The 7500-nt window shown below is 70.4% G+C and overlaps 1 non-coding gene across 1 annotated transcript in view; it reads left to right on the top strand.

The window, feature by feature from the left end:
• The first annotated feature begins 7467 nt into the window (after positions 1-7467).
• The window catches only part of LOC132247593 (5S ribosomal RNA), a 119-nt gene continuing 86 nt past the window's right edge, over positions 7468-7500 (top strand). Inside the window, exon 1 of the ribosomal RNA XR_009458871.1 lies at positions 7468-7500. This exon is cut by the window's right edge and continues 86 nt beyond it. This is a non-coding gene — a ribosomal RNA (5S ribosomal RNA).

The raw sequence follows: 7500 nt of genomic DNA, 5'->3' as shown, positions 1-7500 counted from the left end.
AAGTAGGAATCGTGGCCGGGCTCCTGGAACTCCTGCCCGGCCTGCCCCGCGGAAGCATGCCGGGTTCTCCCGCCGCGCCGTGCAGGTTCTTCCGCCCCTCGCCGGGGTAGCCGGGCTCCAACCGCTGGGCCCCGCAGCGTGGAAGGGCCCCTGCGAGTCGCCCCCCGGCCTGCACGCCCGCCGTGCAGTCGACCGGGTCGAAGCCGGAATCGCGGCCGGGTTCCTGGAACTCTCGCCCGGCCTGCCCGCCCGGCCCGCCCCCCGGGCCGGGGCTCCAGTCGACTTGGAGCCAAACTCGGTTTTGACCCCCTCCTGCAGCACGGTCCGGCCCCGGAGGTTCCTCCGTCCGACCTCCTGGAACCCAAGATGGGCATCTAGGGTCCCGAAATCCGTGTCCCCGAAAATCTCCGCGAACCTTTCCTGGCAATATTGTAGATGCGGCACCCGGCCCAGCCACCGGGGGCAACCGCCGAAAGTGTCCGCCCTCCTGGAGCGAAGGCCCGGGCAAGGCCCGTTTCAAAAACCTCATACGGACTTCCGGAGCGCGAGCCCCGGCGCCAGGTCGACCCAGGGCCGACCTCCCGGGCCCCAGAGAGGCTCGTCTCCGCCGCGGAAGCCGCCCGCCGCCCGCGGCGAAGGCCCCCGGGCCCGCCCGGCCTCCGGGCAGGGCACCGGGGAGAAGTAGGAATCGTGGCCGGGCTCCTGGAACTCCTGCCCGGCCTGCCCCGCGGAAGCATGCCGGGTTCTCCCGCCGCGCCGTGCAGGTTCTTCCGCCCCTCGCCGGGGTAGCCGGGCTCCAACCGCTGGGCCCCGCAGCGTGGAAGGGGCCCTGCGAGTCGCCGCCGGCCTGCACGCCCGCCGTGCAGTCGACCGGGTCGAAGCCGGAATCGCGGCCGGGTTCCTGGAACTCTCGCCCGGCCTGCCCGCCCGGCCCGCCCCCCGGGCCGGGGCGCCAGTCGACATGGAGCCAAACTCGGTTTTGACCCCCTCCTGCAGCACGGTCCGGCCCCGGAGGTTCCTCCGTCCGACCTCCTGGAACCCAAGATGGGCATCCAGGGTCCCGAAATCCGTGTCCCCGAAAATCTCCGCGAACCTTTCCTGGCAATATTGTAGATGCGGCACCCGGCCCAGCCACCGGGGGCAACCGCCGAAAGTGTCCGCCCTCCTGGAGCGAAGGCCCGGGCAAGGCCCGTTTCAAAAACCTCATACGGACTTCCGGAGCCCGAGCCCCGGCGCCAGGTCGACCCAGGGCCGACCTCCCGGGCCCCAGAGAGGCTCGTCTCCGCCGCGGAAGCCGCCCGCCGCCCGCGCCGAAGGCCCCCGGGCCCGCCCGGCCTCCGGGCAGGGCACCGGGGAGAAGTAGGAATCGTGGCCGGGCTCCTGGAACTCCTGCCCGGCCTGCCCCGCGGAAGCATGCCGGGTTCTCCCGCCGCGCCGTGCAGGTTCTTCCGCCCCTCGCCGGGGTAGCCGGGCTCCAACCGCTGGGCCCCGCAGCGTGGAAGGGCCCCTGCGAGTCGCCCCCCGGCCTGCACGCCCGCCGTGCAGTCGACCGGGTCGAAGCCGGAATCGCGGCCGGGTTCCTGGAACTCTCGCCCGGCCTGCCCGCCCGGCCCGCCCCCCGGGCCGGGGCTCCAGTCGACATGGAGCCAAACTCGGTTTTGACCCCCTCCTGCAGCACGGTCCGGCCCCGGAGGTTCCTCCGTCCGACCTCCTGGAACCCAAGATGGGCATCTAGGGTCCCGAAATCCGTGTCCCCGAAAATCTCCGCGAACCTTTCCTGGCAATATTGTAGATGCGGCACCCGGCCCAGCCACCGGGGGCAACCGCCGAAAGTGTCCGCCCTCCTGGAGCGAAGGCCCGGGCAAGGCCCGTTTCAAAAACCTCATACGGACTTCCGGAGCCCGAGCCCCGGCGCCAGGTCGACCCAGGGCCGACCTCCCGGGCCCCAGAGAGGCTCGTCTCCGCCGCGGAAGCCGCCCGCCGCCCGCGCCGAAGGCCCCCGGGCCCGCCCGGCCTCCGGGCAGGGCACCGGGGAGAAGTAGGAATCGTGGCCGGGCTCCTGGAACTCCTGCCCGGCCTGCCACGCGGAAGCATGCCGGGTTCTCCCGCCGCGCCGTGCAGGTTCTTCCGCCCCTCGCCGGGGTAGCCGGGCTCCAACCGCTGGGCCCCGCAGCCTGGAAGGGCCCCTGCGAGTCGCCCCCCGGCCTGCACGCCCGCCGTGCAGTCGACCGGGTCGAAGCCGGAATCGCGGCCGGGTTCCTGGAACTCTCGCCCGGCCTGCCCGCCCGGCCCGCCCCCCGGGCCGGAGCTCCAGTCGACTTGGAGCCAAACTCGGTTTTGACCCCCTCCTGCAGCACGGTCCGGCCCCGGAGGTTCCTCCCTCCGACCTCCTGGAACCCAAGATGGGCATCTAGGGTCCCGAAATCCGTGTCCCCGAAAATCTCCGCGAACCTTTCCTGGCAATATTGTAGATGCGGCACCCGGCCCAGCCGCCGGGGGCAACCGCCGAAAGTGTCCGCCCTCCTGGAACGAAGGCCCGGGCAAGGCCCGTTTGAAAAACCTCATACGGACTTCCGGAGCCCGAGCCCCGGCGCCAGGTCGACCCAGGGCCGACCTCCCGGGCCCCAGAGAGGCTCGTCTCCGCCGCGGAAGCCGCCCGCCGCCCGCGGCGAAGGCCCCCGGGCCCGCCCGGCCTCCGGGCAGGGCACCGGGGAGAAGTAGGAATCGTGGACGGGCTCCTGGAACTCCTGCCCGGCCTGCCACGCGGAAGCATGCCGGGTTCTCCGGCCGCGCCGTGCAGGTTCTTCCGCCCCTCGCCGGGGTAGCCGGGCTCCAACCGCTGGGCCCCGCTGCCTGGAAGGGGCCCTGCGAGTCGCCGCCGGCCTGCACGCCCGCCGTGCAGTCGACCGGGTCGAAGCCGGAATCGCGGCCGGGTTCCTGGAACTCTCGCCCGGCCTGCCCGCCCGGCCCGCCCCCCGGGCCGGAGCGCCAGTCGACATGGAGCCAAACTCGGTTTTGACCCCCTCCTGCAGCACGGTCCGGCCCCGCAGGTTCGCCCGTCCGACCTCCTGGAACCCAAGATGGGCATCTAGGGTCCCGAAATCCGTGTCCCCGAAAATCTCCGCGAACCTTTCCTGGCAATATTGTAGATGCGGCACCCGGCCCAGCCACCGGGGGCAACCGCCGAAAGTGTCCGCCCTCCTGGAGCGAAGGCCCGGGCAAGGCCCGTTTGAAAAACCTCATACGGACTTCCGGAGCGCGAGCCCGGGCGCCAGGTCGACCCAGGGCCAACCTCCCGGGCCCCAGAGAGGCACGTCTCCGCCGCGGAAGCCGCCTGATGCCCGCGCCGAAGGCCCCCGGGCCCGCCCGGCCTCCGGGCAGGGCACCGGGGAGAAGTAGGAATCGTGGCCGGGCTCCTGGAACTCCTGCCCGGCCTGCCCCGCGGAAGCATGCCGGGTTCTCCCGCCGCGCCGTGCAGGTTCTTCCGCCCCTTCGCCGGGGTAGCCGGGCTCCAACCGCTGGGCCCCGCAGCCTGGAAGGGCCCCTGCGAGTCGCCCCCCGGCCTGCACGCCCGCCGTGCAGTCGACCGGGTCGAAGCCGGAATCGCGGCCGGGTTCCTGGAACTCTCGCCCGGCCTGCCCGCCCGGCCCGCCCCCCGGGCCGGAGCTCCAGTCGACATGGAGCCAAACTCGGTTTTGACCCCCTCCTGCAGCACGGTCCGGCCCCGGAGGTTCCTCCGTCCGACCTCCTGGAACCCAAGATGGGCATCTAGGGTCCCGAAATCCGTGTCCCCGAAAATCTCCGCGAACCTTTCCTGGCAATATTGTAGATGCGGCACCCGGCCCAGCCACCGGGGGCAACCGCCGAAAGTGTCCGCCCTCCTGGAGCGAAGGCCCGGGCAAGGCCCGTTTGAAAAACCTCATACGGACTTCCAGGGCCGGAGCCCCGGCGCCAGGTCGACCGCGGGCCTCCCTCCCGGGGCCCAGCACGGCTCGTCTCCCCCGCGGGAGCAGCCCGCTGCCCGCGCCGAAGGCCCCCGGACCCGCCCGGCCTCCGGGCAGGGCACCGGGGAGAAGTAGGAATCGCGGCCGGGCTCCTGGAACTCTCGCCCGGCCAAGCCGCTCGGCCCGCCCCTGGGCCGGAGCTCCAGTCGACATGGAGCCAAACTCGCGGTTGAACCTCTCCTGCAGCACGGTCCGGCCCCGGAGGTTCCTCCGTCCGACCTCCTGGAACCCAAGATGGGCATCTAGGGTCCCGAAAACCGTGTCCCCGAAAATCTCCGCGGACCTTTCCTGGCAATATTGTAGATGTGGCACCCGGCCCAGCCGCCGGGAGCAACCGCCGAAAGTGTCCGGCCTCCTGGAGCGAAGGCCCGGGCACGGCCCGTTTGAAAATCCTCATACGGACTTCCAGGGCCGGAGCTCGGGAGCCAGGTCGACCCCGGGCCTCCCTCCCGGGCGTTAGGGCGGCTCGTCTCCCCCGCGGGAGCAGCCCGCTGCCCGCGCCGAAGGCCCCCGGACCCGCCCGGCCTCCGGGCAGGGCACCGGGGAGAAGTAGGAATCGCGGCCGGGCTCCTGGAACTCTCGCCCGGCCAGGCCGCCCGGCCCGCCCCCCGGGCCGGAGCTCCAGTCGACATGGAGCCAAACTCGGGGTTGAACCTCTCCTGCAGCACGGTCCGGCCCCGGAGGTTCCTCCGTCCGGCCTCCTGGAACCCAAGATGGGCATCTAGGGTCCCGAAACCCGTGTCCTCGAAAATCTCCGCGAACCTTTCCTGGCAATATTGTAGATGCGGCACCCGGCCCAGCCGCCGGGGGCAACCGCCGAAAGTGTCCGCCCTCCTGGAGCGAAGACCCGGGCAAGGCCCGTTTGAAAAACCTCATACGGACTTCCGGAGCCCGAGCCCCGGCGGCAGGTCGACCCAGGGCCCACCTCCCGGGCCCCAGAGAGGCTCGTCTCCGCCGCGGAAGCCGCCTGCCGCCCGCGCCGAAGGCCCCCGGGCCCGCCCGGCCTCCGGGCAGGGCACCGGGGAGAAGCCGGAATCGCGGCCGGGCTCCTGGAACTCTCGCCGGGCAGGCCGCCCGGCCCGCCCCGGGGCCGGAGCTCCAGTCGACATGGAGCCAAACTCGGTTTTGACCCCCTCCTTCGGAACGGTCCGGCCCCGGAGGTTCCTCCGTCCGAGCTCCTGGAACCCAAGATGGGCATCTAGGGTCCCGAAACCCGTGTCCTCGAAAATCTCCGCGAACCTTTCCTGGCAATATTGTAGATGCGGCACCCGGCCCAGCCGCCGGGGGCAACCGCCGAAAGTGTCCGCCCTCCTGGAGCGAAGGCCCGGGCAAGGCCCGTTTGAAAAACCTCATACGGACTTCCGGAGCCCGAGCCCCGGCGCCAGGTCGACCCAGGGCCAACCTCCCGGGCCCCAGAGAGGCTCGTCTCCCCCGCGGGAGCAGCCCGCCGCCCGCGCCGAAGGCCCCCGGACCTGCCCGGCCTCCGGGCAGGGCACCGGGGAGAAGCCGGAATCGCGGCCGGGCTCCTGGAACTCTCGCCCGGCCCGCCCCTGGGCCGGAGCTCCAGTCGACATGGAGCCAAACCCGGGGTTGAGCCCCTCCTGCAGCACGGTCCGGTCCCGGAGGTACCCCTGCCCGACCTCCTGGAACCCAAGATGGGCAACTAGGGTCCCGAAAACCGTGTCCCCGAAAATCTCCGCGGACCTTTCCTGGCAATATTGTAGATGCGGCACCCGGCCCAGCCACCGGGGGCAACCGCCGAAAGTGTCCGCCCTCCTGGAGCGAAGGCCCGGGCACGGGCCGTTTGAAAAACCTCATCGGGACTTCCAGGGCCGGAGCCCCGGCGCCAGGTCGACCCCGGGCCTCCCTCCCGGGGCCCAGCACGGCTCGTCTCCCCCGCGGGAGCAGCCCGCCGCCCGCGCCGAAGGCCCCCGGACCTGCCCGGCCTCCGGGCAGGGCACCGGGGAGAAGTCGGAATCGCGGCCGGGCTCCTGGAACTCCCGCCCGGCCTGCCCCGCGGAGTCCTGCCCGGGCTCCCGCCGCCTTGGCCCGGGACGACCACCCCTCGGCGGGGTGCCTGGGCTCCGACCCCGGAGGCCCGGGTCCCTGCCGGGGCCCTTGGACCCGCCCCCGGGCTGCCCTTCCACGGAGCCCTTGACCGGGACGAAATCGGAATTGTGGCCGAGCTCCTGGAACTCTCGCCCGGCCTGACCGCCTTCTCCGGCCCTTTTCCGGTTTTCCCCGTTGACCTGGCTCCAAACTCGGGTTTGGCCCCTCAACACGGCAGGGTTCTGCCCCGAAGATCCCTCTGACCGGCTTTCTGGAACCGAACATGGGCATTGAGGGTCCTTAAAAACGTGTTCTCGAAAATCTCCGCGAACGTTTCTTGGCTATATTGTAGATGCGGCACCCGGCCCAGCCACCGGGACGAACCGCCGAAAGTGTCCGCCCTCCTGGATCGAAGGCCCGGGCAAGGCCCGTTTCAAAAACCTCATACGGACTTCCGTGGGGGGGGCGGGCACCAGGTCAACCCCACGTATGCCTATGGGGATTTTCGCTCCCCAGGTCAACCCCATGGATGCCTATGGGGATTTTCGCTCCCCAGGTCAACCCCATGGATGCCTATGGGCTTTTTCGGTCCCCAGCTCCACCCCAAGTATTCCTAGGGGCTTTTCCGCTCCCCAGGTCAACCCCATTTATTCCTATGGGGATTTTCAGTCCCCAGCTCAACCCCAAGTATTCCTAGGGGCTTTTTCGCTCCCCAGCTCCACCCCATGTATTCCTAAGGGCTTTTTCGGTCCCCAGCTCCACCCCAAGTATTCCTAGGGGCTTTTTCGCTCCCCAGCTCCCCCCCATGTATTCCTAGGGGCTTTTCCGCTCCCCAGCTCCCCCCCCATGTATTCCTAAGGGCTTTTTCGCTCCCCAGCTCCCCCCCAAGTATTCCTAGGGGTTTTTTCGCTCCCCAGCTCCACCCCATGTATTCCTAGGGGCTTTTCCGCTCCCCAGCTCCCCCCCATGGATGCCGATGGGCTCTTTCGGTCCCCAGGTCAGCCCCATGTGTTGCTATGGGCTTTTTCGGTCCCCAGGTCAACCCCATGTGTTCCTATGGGCTTTCTCGGTCCCCAGGTCAACCCCATGTATTCCTAGGGGCTTTTTCGCTCCCCAGCTCCACCCCATGTATTCCTATGGGGATTTTCGCTCCCCAGCTCCACCCCAAGTATTCCTAGGGGCTTTTCCGCTCCCCAGCTCCACCCCACGTATTCCTAGGGGCATTTAGGCTCCCCAGGTCAACCCCATGGATGCCGATGGGCTTTTCCGCTCGCTCCCCAGGTCCGCCCGCCCCTGGCCTCGCCATCGGGACTTGCGGGCACCGTCTCAACCCCGTGCCTTCCAGAGGGGACTTCCAGGCACCGTGTCCACCCCCTGCGAGCCTCTGCGGACCCCCGCCTTACCTTTCCCCGCCGCCTACGGCCAGACCGGGCTGATCGCGCCCGAT

The sequence above is a fragment of the Alligator mississippiensis genome, unplaced genomic scaffold (assembly GCF_030867095.1).
Source record: "Alligator mississippiensis isolate rAllMis1 unplaced genomic scaffold, rAllMis1 scaffold_20, whole genome shotgun sequence".
Taxonomy (NCBI): domain Eukaryota; kingdom Metazoa; phylum Chordata; order Crocodylia; family Alligatoridae; genus Alligator; species Alligator mississippiensis.
Note: the sequence above shows the minus strand (reverse complement) of the source record. Positions and strands in the feature narration are given on the sequence as shown.